Here is a 20,020-nt window from a genome sequence, read left to right on the forward strand (position 1 = left end):
CACTAGAATGATATTACAAGAAAATCTGGTCCATCCTTCGAGTTTTATGGTCCTATATCTCAGCTGCTGAGTATATAGGTGTTTTTGTCTGTTATAGTGATTACTTTTTCCAGTTCTCCAGTTGAATTTTGGATGCTTCAAACACACCAAAGAGCACCTTTAAGTATTCAAACTTGACAAAGCATCTCTGTGTGAAGAGTCGGAAATGAGAATGTGTAGCATTTTCTGCAGAAAGATATGTCGTCACAGGATCACACAGACTTATAATGCGACTGGCTCCTGACTTTCAGTTCAGTTCAAACCTTTGTACCGCAGCAGAGGGGGGCTATCTCGTAAAAAGGTTATTTTGTAACTTTAAATTACATCTTTGACTCCAAACATATTTCAACAAACACAAGCTCCTCTGTCGACAAAATAAATTGTAGCAGTGATTCATAGGTTTCTGTCCACTCTCTCGCATACTACCTACTCCAATTTGTCTGATGCATTTTGGTGAAACTGCCAACTAGTTAGTGATATCAGTTGAAACAGACTTCCATGGTACTCTCGCTCTGGGATTCCACCAGGCTCGGGTCTGTAATGTATCATCTGTGGTTCCATCTGCTGTGTAGCTTTTTTTGAGCAGATCTCGAAATGAAATGGCAATGTAATAATCATATTAAATATGGCCACATTCGCATTCAGTCAGACAAAAATCATGGAAATCACTTATATTTGACTTTTTAAACTGGTATGTGTGGTCATATCACAGCTTTACTTCTGATTAACCGTTCATCGTCTAAAGTGAAACTCCCCTGACTGGTTGACTTCTGACCAGTGGTGTGGAAATTTCTCAATTCTAATATGGATTGTGATGCAGATGTGGGATATTTCAAGTAATTCCAATGGTGTGCTGACATTAGTGTGCAACATGGTGGAGGAATACAAAGATCAGCAGGGAGTAATAACAGGAACACAGTGTGTTTTGAAAGTGGACATCTGGACACAGTTAACCCACTTAAAAGCCCAACATTTTCAAAAAGCATGCAGTGTGTCAAATTTGCCTTTCAAAAATGGAATAATGGCATTGCAACTGAAATGAAGAACCACATTAGCTGCTCCCACACAGACAACATTTGCAACCTCGTGGAACACAGCCGGGCTGAATCATCAGCCAAGAATTACCGAAGCGCTGTCTACGTTGTCCTCGAAACATTGAGAGAGAGAACTGAATCATAAAATCCATGGCTGCTCTCAGAGCAAAGCATCCGTGGACTTATTTTATCAGTTGCTGCGGACCTTAGAACTGCTGCAGTATAAGCTCCCGTCACAAACCTCACTTCAAAGAAAATGACAACACCTGCCCTCTATAGCCCAACTTAAAGGGATATTTCATTTTTCCAAAGTGGGGTTGTATGAAGTATGAATAAGTAGTCAGTCAGACATGTAGCATTCACTTGAACCGTTAGGAAACTTGTGTTATTTGAGTTTTTTTAGATGGCAAAAAAAAATTGGTGGCCGTGTTCTGAGTAGGTGTAAGCTTTAGGTTGTCCATCAGAAAACCATCGGATTCTCTACAGGGCACTATGACTGCTGTGTCCTGCAGGTAAGACTCCAACTACTCACAAAAACAAAAAATTGTGTTCTAATTTGTATTGTATTTATCTTTACACTCCCCATCAGAACACAGCCTCAGCCTTAACCTCAATCTGCACTCAATAAGTGTTCTCTAATATCAACATCAGTCAGAAATAGCCCCCTTTTATATGTGATCCTCTAACTAGTAAATAGGATTTGTGCCATGAAACGTTTTCAATGCAGCTCCATCCTGCTGATAGCTCCAACACACATTAACCTGGGGACTGCACCTTTTTCTCTCTTTTTTTTTTTTTTTAGTTCAACATCACTCCTCCTAAGTCTTTCCAAAGTTTTCGTGAACTTTTCAAACCATTATATTCAACAACTCAGCTGGATCAATTTGAACTCAAAAAGGTCACAACAAAGGAAGCGTCACACAAACAGTAACGTATCTGAGGTTCACAGTGATCCAAATCCACATCAAAGGGCCTCCGGAACCAAACCTACTTGGAGATGAAAAGGGAGAACATTGCTGAATCAATTTTCCTGACATGACACATGGCATAACTGCTCCGTCAGATGGAGTCTGCACACCACATTTTTGTCCCCAGTGTTCTTGAAGCTTTTGATTATAGTTTTCCATCAACAAAATAGAATTCAAGTCCTCCTCGGAGACGCTGCCTGCCATCTCTCCTTAGAAGTCAGGCAGCTCTCCAACTATTTCTACTGACGTTACTTTCGATTATATCCCCATTACATAGTAGCCTCCACTCGAGCCTGCATGTCTTGCACATACGATGCCCCTGTGAGCAGAACATAATTGAATAAAGACTTGAAATAACAGCATTTCCCAGTGGGGAGACAGTTTTTCTCCTGGCAGCTGTGAACTGATAATCCACTCTGTGGAATACTCCTGGGGTCCTTACTCTCATGTTGAGCCACGGCTGAATTAGTAGAGGCAGCACGCAGGGTCTCAACACTCGATTCTCCATACTTCACATTATTGTGTAATCCAACTTGCCCGATGCTGCAGAGCCACAAAACAGCAACATGCCATTACCAGAATTACTTACACAAACCAAATTACAACCACAAATACTTTGCAGTTTTGAGGAAATATTATGACTGACTAATAATCTGTGTGTCTTTCTTTCACTGAAGGTATTTTTTAAGACGGATTTTATTCGACTGAACAGGGGGAGATACCTGAGAGTCATAGATGTGAATTCACTACCCAAGAGTTGAATGTCCTCTGTAGGAGAAGTGGAGAAAAGAAAGGGATGAGTGGGAGGAGGTGAAAGATCCATCCTCGGAAAAGAGCCAGAAATGCAGTCAGATCCATCTTTTCCACAGGTGTAACTAGGTGGGGATCTGGAAAGCACTGAGAATAATAACAGCGCTCAACACATTGCATAATGAAGGGTATTCACCCACAGTCAACAGCACTTGATAATGAAGGGGCTGTTGAGGAAAATGATAGTGAGGGAGCTTCCCCGCAAGACAATAGTCGAGCAGACACGATAACCCTTTTGAATTGTGAGATGAGATACTGTAGTTAGTTAAGTGACCTTGGCTTCAAGTGAGAAAGATATTGCCAGAGGGCAGTACACCTCATGCTGGGAGATATTGTTGTTTGGCTCACAGATGCTGCAGCTGAAGCTCAGCATGCATTGCACTTTGTGTCTATAAAAAGAGAAAAAAAATCTTTTGGAAAGTGACTTTTGTGGGGCTGTTGTGTGTTGTTCACAGTACCGAAAATATCTTTTATATTTGTTCCTTTTTCAACTGTAAAAATAGTCCAAACTTTCAGACATTCAAATCCAGTCTGAGCCAACCTTTCAGCCCCCGACATTGAATTTAGTTAACTTTTTATCTTATATCTGCCAGACACCGTGCCAACTTCAGATCTAGGGAAATCACAGGCAAAATAAAATAAAACAAATGCCTTGTGCTATTTTTTTCTTATTCCTAGGAAACATCCATCTTTCTCGACTTGGTCACACATCAAGTCAGTGCCGTAAACTTGCCGCAGTACCAACACAGTGCAGATTTAATATAGTTCCTGAGACACTTCAGACTGCATTAGTAAATTGAGGTTTTATTTATTGTCTTGGCTTGTAACCTATGATGCCTGATGACAAAATAAAAACGTTAAATGCATGCCATAAATAAACACCAATTCACAAGAAATAGACAATAAAGCTCATTTGAAGGTGGAAAGTTTGAGACCACAAAATCTATCTTCTGGTCATTGTTAATTGAACATGTCCAGACTAGCATTGGAGGGGAATTGTTAATGCTCACAGTATTGATTGGCCTGTAGAGGAGCCTTCAGAGTAACACTAGCAGCGTGGCAGAGTGCACAAATCCAATCATGCCCTTTTTTTTGTAATTACAAATTGACATTACCCCTACATTAAAATTTCATGGCCTTGGGACAAAGGCACACAACACAAAAGGTAAATCAGCCCAGGCTGTCAGTCAAATGAACAAGTCCATCTAATTGAAAAAAATCTTTTGTAAAAGTAACCTACAGAGCAGGTATGGCATGCAGTATCTGCCCATAAAGTCTCACCTGATCCTCTTTTGACAGCCACTGGAACCTAACATATTTAGATTTCACCATTATGCAAATACAGTGTCTAATTCTCTCAAAGGGCGATGGATGGGGAATACATATATTTCTTAATCTAAGCATTGCATATGCAGCTATGGGGCATTGACATTTTCCAGCCTGGGCCCTTTTTGAAGTGTTGCAATAGGACTCATACTGAGTGAGATTGTCATTAGATTTGAGTAGTAAACGAAAGAATGAGATCAGCTGAGATGGTTTGGTCATCATCTGAATAGGATACCTCCTGGTTGAGTACCTTTGGAGGTTTTTTGGGCACATGAAACCCGGAGAAGGCTCAGACCAAAAACATAATGAAGGGATTTTATATCCCTTCTGCTCTGGAAACATCTGAGCATCCCCCAGGAGGATCTGAGGAGTGTCGTCTGGGTTTCCGTACTGCACCTGTTGCACCTGCAACCTGAGCTTGGACAAATAGAACATAATGACTGGATGGCTGGCAGGATGAATGGATAAATATTGGAGACGCCCATAGCAAAGCAGAGATGCAGTTTTTCAATGGTGCGGCATGTTCCTGTGTGGAATATATCTTTTAATTCAGCTTCTATGTGGTGTGTCAATGCCCTGCAAGTGAACTGGAAAAAAATAACTAACAAACAGATGCAACAGAAGTCAATGCACAGAGTCAGAAGCACATGGTTTTAAGGTTCAGAAACTTCTCTCGTGTTGTGTGAATATCTCAACACTGAGACCCCAGTTGTAGGACATGAACAAAATCGGCTTTTTATACAGTGTATTCAATCACATTCACTCGTAGGTTAAGTTGTCCATTAGCACTGTAGATATTTTTTATAAGGCATGACATATTTCCAAACTCTACTTGGAGGATAAAATGTATCTTATAGCAGAAACACCATCCCATGTGAGGGTGGGATAAGAGTATGACAATGTTGTTCCCTTCATCAGCTAACCAAGTGTGTGCTGCTATTCTTCACAGGTCATCAACTGGCTAATGCTGTTTTAAAGGAAACATTCCTTAACTTCATTGGCTTATTGGCTAAAGCTGATGAAACAAGCAAGTCATAGCATGTGCAAAGCAGATAAAATGGCTGGAAAACTGCTGCTGCCTTATCTGTTTTGTTGATAGATTTAGCTATTTTTTAGAACTCTTCAGCGAAAAATCAAGCAGCTTTTAGGAAAAAAAGAACACCTCTCTCTGTTTCCACTGCTCAATGGCAGAGAGAGGCTGCAGCACCTGTGAGCTGCTTCCAAACACACAATTGTCATTGTGTTTGTTACTCAGAGGAAGGCTGTGATCCATGTGGCAGAAAAAGTATGGAGAAAAGAGACACACTGTTGCTTCTGTAGCTGAAGTGACCGACACTCCACTCTCAAATCAACCAGCAAAACTGTCCCCAGTTACATTTTTGCACTTGTGATTGTATGTATGTGCACCGAAGCATGAAAAACAGTAGCAGTTTAACAAACTGCCAAACGAATGAGCGATTTAGTTATTGTAAACACAAAATGATCAAACTGCAGTCATTTTATGTACAGTGATTAATGTTGGCTTCATTTGCGAGCGCACATCTGGTACAATCTGTGCACTTTATGGGCAGAGAATTTTAAATTGTGAAAATACAAGGGACCGTAATTAGTGTATTTGATATTTCACAACAGAGCCATGATCTACATTTGGTGCAAAATACCATGGCAACTAATTCTCCCATTTCTGGCATCACAATAGCATATTGTGCCAAAAACGGAGAGAGAAGACAGGATTTTACAGTGCACCGCTATACACGGAGCTGAATTATTACTGCCCTGATCCCTCTTTAACCATGTTGTCTTCTCCCCCAAACACAGTGCACGTGTGTGGAGAGAGACGACACACTCCATTCCCACAATTCTCATACACACACACGCGCTTAGACTGCCAGCAACCATCATTCCACTGTGTGTGTGCAGCTGGCCTGTCTAGTCACCATCCAGCCAAGTGCCCACCCATCTGTTGAACCTAAGACAGCATGCAAATGTAAGACCAGAGAGGAAATGTTCTATGAAATGGTGAACTTATCAGCATGCAAACATCGGTTGTCGGGGGCCTCTGGGATCCAAGACCCCTGGGGCATGCTGCAGGATTGCAGGCATATGCAAAATCAACACTGATGTAAGAAACAGCCTTGGCCTTGACTGAGCCACGCGTTTTCTTTTAACTTCACGCATTTATAGATTAATATGGATGCAGTGTTTTCATACTAATCCATATGTTTTTTTCTTTACCTTCAATTTCAATTACATTGACTTGAGCTTTTATGTTGCTGTTGTTGTTTTGTTACTCACAGAACTCCCTTTGTAGAAAACTGTAACTTCAAACCATCTCAGGTAATCACAGACTCTGAAATACATGCAGGTAACTTATCTCTTTGTTTACAAAAAAAAAAAAACGGACAGAAAATTAGAGGCAGACATTTTAAAAGCAAACTCTTGCTGAGAAGCAAGGAATGATGTTTTTTGACAATGTTTTTTTTAGTGGCCTCAGGGGGTAAAGTTATACATTCGCTTCGCCTGAGGCCTAAATCTGTCCAACAGGTCTCTGCAGTCCTGAGGCTATTATGGCTGAGTGAACATTAGCTTGGTTGAGTTCACCCTGCTTAGACACTCTAAGCTGCCAGTCACCTCTGTTATCCTATTAGTCAGCTGCACTGATGGAAACCAGCTGTAGTGATCCTGTGAGGATAGAAGGAGCATTGAGACTCACTGTAAAGTTTATCCTTTGGGTTTCTATCACACAGTGCTGTGCAAAAGTCTCGATTTACCTCTCATTTCTTTATATTTTTCTTCCAGTGAACCAGACTTTCATTTAATACTTTAAGATGGTCTTGGGCACTTATGAGTGGTTTTTCCTTTTTACTTCTTTTCAGTGCAGTCCTTCTAAACTGTTCGTTTCTAGTCTTTTTTTTTTTTTTTGTTAAGCCACTTAATGCTGAGCTATGAACCATTTAAGCGTAAAAAGTCAACTAACTTAAGGAATGAACACGTGTTTTGTCTACACATAATGAGAACTGAGCAAATAACTTATTTCATATTGTATCTTTAGTCACAAAGACACATCATTTGTTCCCATTTTCCTATTAGTGGCCACAAAAAATGCCAAAAAAAACAACATTTTGACCGATGTGAGATATTTTTGTTGCATCAACAAGGTGATTCCAAAAAAAAGTACAAGCCGAAAACTTGGTGTATACCTTAATGAATTTGAGGACACTGGAGGGGAGGAAAAAGTAAGAGTCAGGTCTAAAATATCTACAGCATCTTTAAGAAAGAGTAAAAAAAATCCAGTAAAGACGAGAGATGCATCTGGACCTTCAGTTCATCCATCTGCTGTTCACTGAAGCCTCATCAGAAATAGTTTCCATGTCAGGGTGGCTGCCAAGAAGCCGTTCAGGGAAACAGGGAGAAAAGGCTGAGGTATGCCAAAGGACACAAGAAGTGGGCTGAAAATCAGTGGCAACAGCTCTAATGGAGGGATGAATCCTCCACAGACCTCAACATTACTGAAGCAGAGTGGGATCATGCTGACAGAGAAAGAAAAAAAAGGCAGCCAACATCCAAAGAAGAGCTTTGGAATGTCCTCCAAGAGCCTGGAGAACTATTCCTGAAGACTTTTTAAAGAAATGACAGAAAGCTTGTCTGAGAGGGTTCAGGCTGTGCTGGAGAATAACTCAGACCAAAGACTGAAGCCTTTTAGAATAGTACGTATTTCTGCATTCATTTGCACATATAGCAATATACAAAGAAATTAGGGATAACTTAAGACTTTTGTACAGGTGTGATAAATATAAGATCATATTAGTCAGAAACCTGAAACATATTCAGCGTTAGTGTTCAGCTCGTTGAGGTTAGAGAGATATTAAGAATGGACAGAAATGGAGGACAGTTATTAATTATTTTACAGAAGCTTATGGTTCATTCCTGCTGCACTAAAGTCCAGGACCTTGTTAGAGTGTCACAAAAAAATTAATAAACAAATAGATGGGGGGGGGGGGGGGGGGGGGTCCTGATGTGAGAGTGTGAGAGTGAGAATGCTGAGGGGCGTAGCCGTGTTGTGCCCCTTATGGTCAGTGCTCAGGAATTAAAATGCATGCCTCTCATTGTTCGCCAGCCTGAGCGCGAGTTAACAGTTCCCAATCAGCCTCCTCCTTCACGGAGGGGAAAAAAGAAGAAGAGAAAACCGCATGGATGAGCGAGTTCCAGGAGGGGTAAACCTCCTCCCGGTTTGCTCATACTCAAACAGGCAGCGGTACGACGTTGCCAGGTTGGAGCTTGTTTCCCCCTTATGATGGACCCTCGGAGCTGAGGCTGGACTCAGTTGCTCGCGTGTCCGCCGCTGCTCGCGGAGCTTTCCGCCGCCTCACCGCGCGGACATAACGGGACTCAACTCGCTGCTCGGGATTGACTTTGGGTCAGTATGAAACCACAAGGCATGTTTTAACTCCATACACTGCTCTGGCGTCACCTTCCGCACTAATTATAGCTTTTAAGCTGAGTGCCTTAAATTGAGCGGCGCGCGCGCAGGCTTAAAGTCTTAAGCGTGGGTGCCGCTGACCAGGTGTTGCACTTCAACTTTATTCCGCTAAAATCTGCACATATATTAAGACTCAACGCATAACAGAGAGCAGCAGCGCGCCTCTGTTGCCTTAAGACTTTTCTAAGGTTGTTATTTTTTTTTTGTAACTGCCTTTTAATTGAGCAGTTAGTAGCGGTGTCCTGTTTACATTTCATTATCAGCACGTGCATGTTTATCTTTGTTTTGTAATATTTTCTGCCTTGTTTCCGGTTGCCGGAGAGCAACTTGTTACCTTAAAGGACAGTTTAGGTTGTTAGGTGGAGATTCGCTGGCTCACTGCGGTGCTTATCTCTCTGACTTTCATATATATATAAAAAAAAAACTATGTTCGATATGTTCAGCCCAAGCTTGAGCAACTGTTGAATTTAAGTGCAGAGGGGAGATATATCTGTGCTAAACAGTGTTCCAGTTGTTGTGTGGTCTCCTGGATTCAGCCTCATTAAGTAAGACAACAATTCCCTCTGACATGAAGCCCCTTTAATTAGTTCTGAACAATAATCACTCTGTTTCATTGTCTGCGCCACATCCTTTGTGTCAGTAGACTCCAGGTTTATTGGCTGTGAGTTTTGTAATGATCCCCTTTGTTGTGTAGTTTGTATGAGATGTCATTTACTAATGAAGGTGTCTGCAGCACGCTAGTTAATTTTCCACTTAACCCTCTCCTTGCCATTATAAATAATAAGCAAGTGGGATACATTATCTGAGCCGGTTTCTTTTCGAGTCTCCAATCAGATTGGATGGCGTGACCTTGGGGGAATGCACTGCGGTATTTAAAGAGAAGGATGGCAGAGATGGATTTGGGGCAGCTTGGTGGCATCCAATATCAAGAAACCGAATTGCATCTGGAAAATGTAGTTCCTACAGGCAGTTACACTACAAGAGACAGAGGAGCTGCAGTTCCTCACGGGTCTATACGTTGTGTTTCAAGAGAAGTGTGCTTCCTCTGATGGAAAGTCCTTTGCAGGCTCCTTTAGTTGTGGCGCATGGGAGAAGCAGTGACTCACAGTGAATCATGTTTTTTCTCAGCAGCTGCCAGCCAGATGAAGACATGCTGCAAGGAAAAGTCTGATGAAACTGCAGTCTCAGTGGTGCTGCTGTCTCCACTTCAAAGCAATGCCACGCCGAACATGTAGCACTCCACTGAAAGCGCCCAACAGCTCATTCAAAGTTTCTGCGAGTTTTCCTCTAACGTTTCCCACTTCCCACTTTATGATCTTTCCCGCAAGGTATTTCCTCTGGTCTTCAGCTGCCGCGACGTGAAGGCTGAGTTAAGTCGGCGCAGGCTTTGCTGTAATCAGTTATTCAGCTCTGGCATTCAGACTCTCAGCTCCAGACAGAGGAATCCCCATGGCTCACCACACACCCAATCAGACCCTTTGAGTACACATTTTTTTTCAACGAGAACTTGAGACCGGGACTACAGCAGCAGCGTCAAAAATGTTTCCACTCCCTGGGGTTGGCGGTCTGTTAGTGTCTGCAGCATGTACAAGAATATTTCGCTTTTTGTCTTTTGTTCAGGCCTCTTGACTTGGTCTTTTTTTCCACAGAGTATTCCCCTTGGACTTCTCCCTGGCTTTTTGATTTGCCCTCTGTTTCCACTTAACAGTCTTGGCTGTTTTCCAAGTAACACCTCAGCACCATTCTTCTTTTTGTTTTTTTGCAAGCATGTGTGGACTCCTTCCACTCTTAGCAGAATACATGGTATTTTCTGCAAGTGAGCACTTATAAAACAGCATCTCCCTGTAATTTTGACCTCGTTTTTTTCCCCACCGGGGAAGGTATCACAGATGATTACTCAATGACGATTAAGTACGGACTTCTCCGCAGCAAAGAATCCTGTGATTGGTGTCGTAATCTGGCCCAAGTGCAATCAGTAGCGTCGAGAGCACGCATCAGTCCTGTAATTAGGCTCGTCGGATTACTGCACGCTGTTTGTCTGTAGCTGCTGGGTGATAATGCTCACTGGCAGGTGCCTTCGTTAGAGAGGAGGAAGGGAATCTACAGCTGCTGCATTACTTGATACCACACTATCCTGTGCAGCAGATGTGCCTCCCCAGCTACATAACCCTACGTCTCTGTGTAACAACATCCTTCAGAGCTTCCTCTCTTGTATTTTTTTTTCTCATTATGACAGGCATGTCCTTGACTTTCATCGTTTTTGTTGTCAACCTGAGCCGATCATCAAAAATTGTTCCCCTTGAAGTCCTAATCGTTTATGGGTCTCATCTGTTTGCCTGAAACAAGAGTGAGAAGCTCTCCTTCCAAGGCTTCATCACGGAAAAACGTCTTCTGTACCGTTTATTCACCTCATAGTCTTCTTGACAGGCCTGCAGTGCCTGTGACCTTGTCAGGGAAAATGCCTTCATTGTGTACTCAAATAGACTCACCCATACATTATGTATATGGCATACATTCACTGTCACCCCCACAAAGCTTCGGTACGGAGTCTTGCAACTTTTTGGATGTTTCTTTTTCTGTCTTATGCTATGGTTTAATTAACCAACTGAAAAGGAAAGAAATGGTTTTCCCAGTGGGCTCAGCATGAATCCTTGTGGTGGGTTTATTCGAAGGAAAGGCTAATTGTTATGCCTCGGAGCTCCATTGTTAATTAGAAGTTATATCGGGCTGCGCTCGCATGGTCACCGCTCTAATTGGCATTCAAAGCTGTGCACCACCTGGCCTAGCCTTTAGCTCACCAGGTGCTCCCAGCAAAAACCTACGGCCTTGGCATCGTGTGAGCGTGGCCTCTTGAAACAGGACAGAGATATGGGAAGGTAGGGAAAGACAAGAGAGCGTGCCGGACAAGTCTGCTTAAATGGCGGAGCTGGTAAACAGTGTGAGGTTATTTCATGCTACGCTGCCAAACGAGCCCTTTGTAGGCGGCAGAATAAAAGGTTCAGAGAAATTAATGTGATCTTTTAATACGCACATGGTCACACCTCACTCCTCTTTGTTTCAGATTTCTAACACCACAGGGGATGTGAGGTGGCAGCACATCAACACTCTGCAGGCTTTTGGGTTTTGTTAGAAAAAAAAGTAGAACCTGTGAATAACCAGCAGCGGGCAGGCTTAGAGAGTCTGCTTCAGCACCCGATCGTAGAGAAAATGTTTCGGTTTGTTTGCATTTTCACAGAGAAAGGTTACCTTTTAAACCATTAAAGCACACGGTTTTCCTAATACCAAATCTGTATGAAGTCTCCCAGTGCTGTTCTAACACTCATCTGGAAGCTGTAGAGAAAAGGCAATGATTTAATTAAGAGATAGCGTGGCTTCTTTCCACAATGAATTGGAAACTTAGAGCAGGAGTTCAAGCTAAAGGCTGATTTATACCTCTTTTAACTGCCCTTGCGTTAATGGCTCAAGACGTTTATGCTTCATTTTGCTTTGTCGGCGGTTGCGTGTGCTGCGTGGCGATTCACCGTTAGGACAGTAGGTGGAGCAGCGGGTTTTTTCAATGACAAGCCTACTATGATGAAAGGAAATTCACCGCCAGGACCTCTTCGGCAAGTCTCTCTTCGAGTGGATTCATGCTCCTTCTTCGCTTTCTACCTTGGCGTAGAAAGCGAAGAAGCGGTCTTTTATTAGGGGATGAAACCGGAAGATGAACACGCCGCTGGATGTGATGTAGATAGTGGCTTACGCTCGCATCTTGCGTTTAGAAAATTGAGGTGACACACGCAAGAGGGGGCTTGCAACCGCGCAAGGGCTTGCGTTACGTCTTGCGTTGCGTCTTGCGTCACCGACCATAAATCAGGATTAAGTGGTAGTAGATTCTTCCACGAGAGTGAATGAGACTCATGTTGCGTTTCTGTTTTAAGAGAAAAGTTACCCCACGACCCTCGTAAATCTCGACTCGCTGGTCCTGAACCAAAGCAGTCATAATGTTTTGTCCTTTCAGAAGGCCAGATAGGTGTGACCCACGTTTGACACAAAGAAATCTCTGATAAATTGTGCCGAGCATTTCTGTTCTCCGGAGGACAAAAGACCTTTGTCTTTTCGCACCAAAAAGGCACTGGCTTTGTTTTGTGCTGTCGCCTCAGCCTCTAAAGTTCACAGTAATTCCCAAATGTGTCAGCCCCTTTTGTCCTTTGATCACCATAGGAGTCCAAAATGTAAATCAGATCTACGCTGTTTATCTCTTGATGGAGAGTGAGAGCACAGAAAAATGCCATGAGATGTTTTCGAACTGTGTTGTGTTTGCAGCCCGAGGCAGAATGTGTTAGCCAATAGCAGAGCAGAGGAGGAAGATGTGCCTGATTAGTTGTTCGCGTTGCTGTTCATTTTCATTCCAAGACGTATTGTGTTTGTGCTCAGAGCTCGCGCAGCATGTGTTTTATTATGTTAGGCATAGCAGTACACCACTAAAGAGGAAACTATTTATTTTCAGCATGTCCCGCACATGTTTAATTAGCAGATCAGCAACAATAAGTGGACACTAAGTTGCGTATAGAAAAAAAAGGCAGGCCATGACAAACAGAAAGAACACATCACTGCCACATGCAGACTAATCATAGTAGGCAGGCATATTACCTCTGCTATTACTGACAGTCTAATCATTACTTGCCTAATGCTCCGCTGCAACCATTTTGAATAACAGCTCATTAAATAAACAGAGATTGAAAAACATCAGTTCTGCTTAGTGAAACAGCTTCTCCTTAACTGGACCCACAGAGCTACACAGTGTGGCTTAATTTTACTCTTGGGGTCAGCTCAGGAATAATGAGCAGGAGAAATGTAAATACTCATCTTTTTTTTTTACTGCAAGAGCACTTAGAGCACCTGAGACAGGGCGAACTTGAGGTTTCGGGTTATAATGAGTCACTTATTAATACAAGCTAAACTAATACGTAAAAAGAGACGTACATGCTATGCCAAAAATGTATTAATTTGATCAATTGGCTATGAATTTAACTTTTAGCTGCACAGTGTGTAGTTCACAGCTCAGATCTGGCTGCCGTTGGCACCGTAAAAGTAACTTAATAGTGTTCCCATTGTTTTCAGACTGATCGCTTAGTCTTATTTTGAAAAAAGGAAAAGTCATAAGGACATCTCATGCACTCGTCCCTGATATCGATCCAAGCTATTTAAATGAAGGCATCTCCCGATACCGTTTCTCAATCTGCTGCTTGCGTTTTCCCTCCAGCACACAGTTGCAAACATTTTGCAACCATTTTCGGAGCCAGCACAACACTGAGGCTCGTCAGTGGGACCTGGAGATAAGCACCAGATTTATTTAGTTATTTCCTCACCATATATGTAAGCAACAACCAGAGGTAGCATGAGTCTGTGAGTGCACGCATCTTGTGTGAGAGAGAGCCTGTCTCGATGCCATCATAACTACATGGATGGGGACGATTAGAACTGTGCGGGTCGTCATCCCTCAAGCCGTTCCGTCATCGAGCTGTCTGTTCAGTAAGCAGCCGACTGTCACCATCCCTTCACTTGGCCCTTTGAACTAGGGCATATTTTTCTAGAACAAGAGAGCTTTAAGACCTGTGACACAACTGTCTAGAGTTAATGATGACGGTAAGATGTGGAGTCAGCTGGCAAAGATCTCCTCCTTCGGATATGAAACAATTATGCACTTAAACGTGTGAAAATACCCACAAAGAAGAGAACGTTCTTTTTGTGTCTCATATTGCTGTGGCTCAACATTTTCAGAGATAACTACCACAAATGTAGTTTGTTGACTTGACCTCAAACTGCAGAAACAGACATCCTGAGCGGCAGCAAGTCTGCCTGTGGCATTTGAAAGGAAGGAATCAGCTTGTCAGAAAATAAAGAAGAAGAGTCGCATTCATTCGTTCTGAAACAAATTAAACAAAACAGAGCTTAGAATGGACACAATATGTGTGCAGCTCACTGGAAGTGACACTGACGTGTCAACCAAATGACTTAAGTCTACACGCAGCACAACACTGTTGGCTAATTCTGGTTGGATATTTTTCTGTTAACCTAATTAGTTACTCTGACAATGTCCCTTTATGGTAAAACAAAAATCTTTTTTTGTAAATTTTTTTATGACTAAATCAACTATTTAGTAGTGAACGTGTTGCACTGAAGTCTAATAATACTAAGATGGGATCATTACTCCAGAGTCCTCATAAATGCTTTTACAAATGTGTAACTTTTCCCAAACGTGTCTTTGTATAGTGCAGTTGGATACTTTTTTCTTCTCCTGCAGAGAAAGTCCTTGAAACACATTCAAGGCACACATCTTCATCAGAGCGCCACACACAGAGTCGGCCTCTATAATGCTTATGAATAATTACTGTCTTCGATTAAATTCTGAAGCCAGCACTAGCAGTACATCTGGCTGGCTCATGCATGGATGTAGCAGGGATATCATGAGTGTACAGCCTGCTTCTAATTTTCTTTTTCAGCCTTGAAAGCTGAAATGAAAAGCCCTTAAATCAAACTACTTTTTTTTTTTATTTTCATTTGGATTTAGTGAAGTACTGAGCTGAAGGTGAAAATGAGAAGCGGCTAATTTGTGACGACATATTTCAGATGAAAAATGAAAACTCCACGGTAATGGAATGTTGAACACCTTCATGTTAACGACCACTTCTTTTCTTTGGATGTTTCCATCGAGTCTCAATGTGGAATTCTAAAGGAGTTGCCTCGTAATTCCTCTCTTCTAGCTTGAAGGGAATTCTCTTTGCGTTTTCCTTTCTACATCCAGAACTGAAGAAACTGAGTAAAGTCTACTAAACGGAACAATTATTTTGTCTTGGACAATGGTTGATTTGAACATGGTTTTGTCTGTCGTGACGTTGAAAGATGGAATAGATACTTTGACATGAGCAGAATGTTTTTGTTCCACAGAGTAGATCAAAAATGATCTATTCATCTTCCTCTGTAGTCTGTGCAGAGATCCTGCCAAGCCATATGAACGAGTACGGATGTCATCTATAGTTATAGACTGGCTTACTTAGGATGGAATTGACATACTGTACCTATAGTCATTCAGCAATGTATGCTATGACTCATGTACGTGAGTCTATACTTTGAGGAATTCTAGATGAAATCATTGATTTTCCTTTTCATTTATTCAGTTGGCCTACCATGAGTGTCCTGGGGCTCATTAGAGAACATTATAAAGTCCACAGATTACACACTGAACCGGGGTCATTAACTCGGAGTCTCTTAGCAGCACTACTGAACTGTTCAGTGTTATTGCTGTCTCTGACATTGTTTGCCCTTGTTTAACATGTCTTCATCCTTCACATTGTGTTTTAAATAAGGTGCTGTGAAACACACAAAAGTTAGTTGCATGTATCATAAACTGCTTGTCAAAAAGTGCTGTTTTTTTTAAAACTGCAAGTGAATTATTCAAAGGGTTACTGTTTATTTCAGCCGCTGTAACATTTATTGCCTGTAATTTTATCCTGCTGTAATTAATGATGAATATGTGGGAGGGCAAAATGATATATCACTTTGACATTGCAATTGCTGTTGCTCACTACAGAGTTTCGCAGCACCTATCCAGGACAAAACAGGAAGATGGCCCCCAGTGGGGAATGGCTAAGTGAGTGCCTCAGGCAGCAGAAACCCAAAGAGGGAGAAGATGAAGAGGGGGAAGGATCTGGATGATCTGGAACTCCCACAGGATTCCAGGATTTCCTTAGTTCTGTCATTCTCCACCACCTTTGGAGGCATCTCCCACGTTGACTTTGGAACTTCCAACTCATACTCGGTGCAGATGTTCCTGTACACTAATCCTGTCAGTTGATTATGGCGTTTCATGTATACCATATCTGCCTGCCTTTTAAACCCTGCAACTGTCTCGGAGGGCTCTTTGCACAGCTTGCACTTGGGGTCCCGTCTGGTGTGGAAGACCCTGGACTATACTGCTCTTTCTCCGTTGATAGGACTTTTCGATATCAGCCACATCCTCCTTTGTCCCTCTGTGATGGTGCCTCCTCTCCTTCACTGGGTTTTAGCTGCCTGAGGCTCTTACTTAGCAGTTCATCACTGGGGGCCATCTTCCTGATGCATTCCTGGATCAACTTGGGGTGAATCCCTCCAAGAATTGCGAGGAGCCTTCTTGAATTGATATCAAAGGCTTCAGTTTCTTTCTTTGGCCACACATTATACCAGCAGCAAATCTCCTAACTGGCAGTGCACATGTGTTGATGGCTCGGACCGTTCTTCCCATTTAGCTGACTCTCCAGGACCTGCCTTACTCTTTCTAGATACTTGGCTGAGGCTAAGTTCCTTGTTGCTTCTTCATGGTTGCTATTTGCCTGTCGGACCCCAAGGCATCTAGCTGTCCTGAATATCTTCTGTGTTTCCTTCTGGTGGTTAATCTGTTTCACATGTGATCATATTGCCTCTCTTTGATGCCATTCAGGCACATTTATCTAGTCCAAATGATATTCCAATATCCTTGCAAGTTGAGTTGATTGGTCCACTTTGTAACCAGTATCCAGAGCCACTCTCAAAACTGTTATGTACTGATACACTCAGCTTTAGAGGTGCTGTGGTTGGAAGATTTTTGCTATCTTTGGCCAAAACCAGTCTGTTTCTTCCTGTTTCCAATCCTCAAGAAAAACTATCCTTCATAGACACATATCGGATTAATACTGATTTGTCATGAAACTCTCAGTAAGAAATTGAATAAATGTGTCTCTAAAATAATCCTTTAAGCACATCCTATCTTCTTTTCGCATTTAGAGTTTAATTGAGGTCCCAAGGATCCACGGCTGTAAAGCGGACTAACTCTAAACCCAGGTATCTAAAGTTCAGAGCTGTCAACAGTGCAGCTTTCGTCTGTTCTATTCTGTATCAAAATTTTCCGATATGACCATTTAACAGTCTTTATATGCATGGCTGGCCAGATATTCTTTGCTTATCATATAGTCTCACACTTAGATAATATCCTATAAATGATTATGAGCTACCTTCTTCTGTTTTCAGTAAAACTATTCAGAAAATTTTAAACTGTTTCTGTGTCAGAGGCCCCAGTTATCTGCAGCTGTGTTGAAGGTGTGCATTACTGGGACAATCCTGACATACCAGTGTATTCATTCAAAAGTTGTTCATGTGAAACAAGTAACTCTGGCTCTGTGCGTAACCTTTTGGGAATTAAAACTGAACAGTCCTAAAGTTTTTTTCCCAACTCCAAATGTCCTCATGGATAATTTCAAGACACGGAGTGCAACTTCTTGCATAATTAAGATAAACTGAATGTTATTTTTAGGGGAAAGTGGTGTCTGATTTGCCACCAGACTGCACAGCCCAGAAACCTTGCAAACATGCAAATGAGAAAAGGATTCCAGCACACGGTACACTGCAGTTGTTAATATTGCTACTGGCCTCTTTGCTCTGCTGGTGTGTTCATTCCTGCTGTTTCATTCATCTCAAAGGAAACCTCCAGATCTTGTAGAGACCCTGCTGCTGTGTAACCTCCAGTCTGATTACAGTTTTAATTGTGTTTTGGGTTTCATTAATGTGAATCTTCCAGTTTCCTTCTTTCAATCAAGGCCTGTTTAAAAAAGATCATATTTTAAATGGAACATTTAGGTCCTCTGGTAAAGCTTTTACGGTGGCGTAAATGTCGTGAATAAAATAACAGGCCATATTTTCTTTATATAATATGGAAGTAAAGCTCTAGCTTGTATACTTGGTGTACACTCGAGTAATTACCTGTAGCCCTGAATTGCATCCATTACTCTGAGGTAAACTGCTGTAGTTGCTATGTGTGCAGATTCTTCAACACCTGCCTGCAGGCCAGATAAAGCCTCGTACATGGTTTCTGCATCTGCGTGTATGAACTGATTGGATCTCTGTAGACACAGTTGTGTTTTAAAAAAATAAAATAAAATTTCATACTACTTTTTGGGTCAGCTTCACTGAAACTTCCCAAGCATGGTCTTATTATCAGTCTGCAGAACATTGTAGAGGTGTGGGTAATAGTGATTCTCTGGAAGTCGTTGAAGAATCAGCACATGTAGCAGCTGCACTAGTTTCCCTCGGCTCAAAACAAGCATCCGCGTTGTTCTTTTTACTCCTTGGCTTTGCTTGTCTGATATGTTGTTTTTCTAAATAAAGTTTGATCCAGGTAGGCTATATGAGTAGTCAGCGCACTTAGTGCGCTGCACATGGGTAGCCAAGGAAAGTCTGTTTTAATGCTATTGAGAGAAGAACCTAATTTTCCACTTAGGTTCTGTCGACTGTGTACAGTAGTATCACTATAGATGACTTAACGTGAGTGACTTTTTGTTGGTTTCCACATACGTATTTGACTTCAATTCATCACTCAGTATATTGTCAGTGTAGGGTGGGTTGGCAGGACACGGATGCGGACTCAAAAGATGTAAAAAGCAAACTTGGTTTATTTATAACTTAAGACAAAACAAAAAGCCTATTGTCTTGTTGAATGCGGTTCTGTAGTTACTCAAAAAAAATAATTAGTTACTTATTACTGGTTACTTCTGAAAATTGTAATGAAATTACTTTACAAGTTACTGCATTTGAAAAGTAACTTCATTACTTATTACTTTACTGTTTCTTAATAAAGTGTTACGGTATGCACAAACATCATTGCCCCATCTTCACTTAGTCTTTACTGTATAATACAAAATGGCATATAAAGCCACATAGAACAATGCCTCACAAAAAAATCCCCTAAAAAGGATAAAGGAGGCTAATGTGAGGTCAGTCAGTTTCAAAACGCAGGCTTTGCGACACATGAGAACAAAAATCTCAATGTAAAAATCTAATGCGTTACCTGCTTTTGTCCCACAGTAGAAAAAAGTTTTGCCTGTTTCAGTGGAGCTGGGGCCGGCTGCTGGTCGTCTCTTTCAGATGACCGGCGAGGATCTTTTGCCACAAGTTTTGAGCTCCCATGGACCGATGACAAATGTTTAGACAGGTTGCTCATCGAGGTTACCGCCGTAGAAAGATATTTGTTGCCGGGACACAGAGTACATTTGACTCTAATGTTTTTGTCCTTATGACAAATATCGCCACTGGCCAAAGCCCCCCCCCCACCCCCCGTCTCTGTCTATGTGTCCATTTTCCCTCTATCACTATCTTTTTTTATTTTCTCTCACAGATGTTATTTAAATTTTCCCTCTCTCTGAGTTGTTGACAGTCGCCGCTCCTGCCCCCAGCAGCTACGTCGCTACGGCAACCACCACATCACACACACACACACAGGCAAAAAAAAAGAAAGACAAAAAACCACACTGGAAGCACGTTCGCATACAGGCAACACAAAACAGATCAGGACTTTTCACAGTGGCAAAAGCAGC

At 41.9% G+C, this 20,020-nt stretch overlaps 1 protein-coding gene across 1 annotated transcript in view; it reads left to right on the forward strand.

Annotated features, from left to right (window-relative positions):
* Positions 1-8,305: 8,305 nt before the first annotated feature.
* Positions 8,306-20,020, forward strand: part of LOC142367921 (CMP-N-acetylneuraminate-beta-galactosamide-alpha-2,3-sialyltransferase 1-like) — a 79,113-nt gene continuing 67,398 nt past the window's right edge. Inside the window, exon 1 of the mRNA XM_075449945.1 lies at positions 8,306-8,594. The gene's annotated coding sequence lies outside the window, so the exon portion shown is untranslated. The remainder of the gene's footprint in view (positions 8,595-20,020) is intronic.

The sequence above is a fragment of the Odontesthes bonariensis genome, chromosome 18, assembly GCF_027942865.1.
Source record: "Odontesthes bonariensis isolate fOdoBon6 chromosome 18, fOdoBon6.hap1, whole genome shotgun sequence".
NCBI classification, from domain to species: Eukaryota; Metazoa; Chordata; class Actinopteri; order Atheriniformes; family Atherinopsidae; genus Odontesthes; species Odontesthes bonariensis.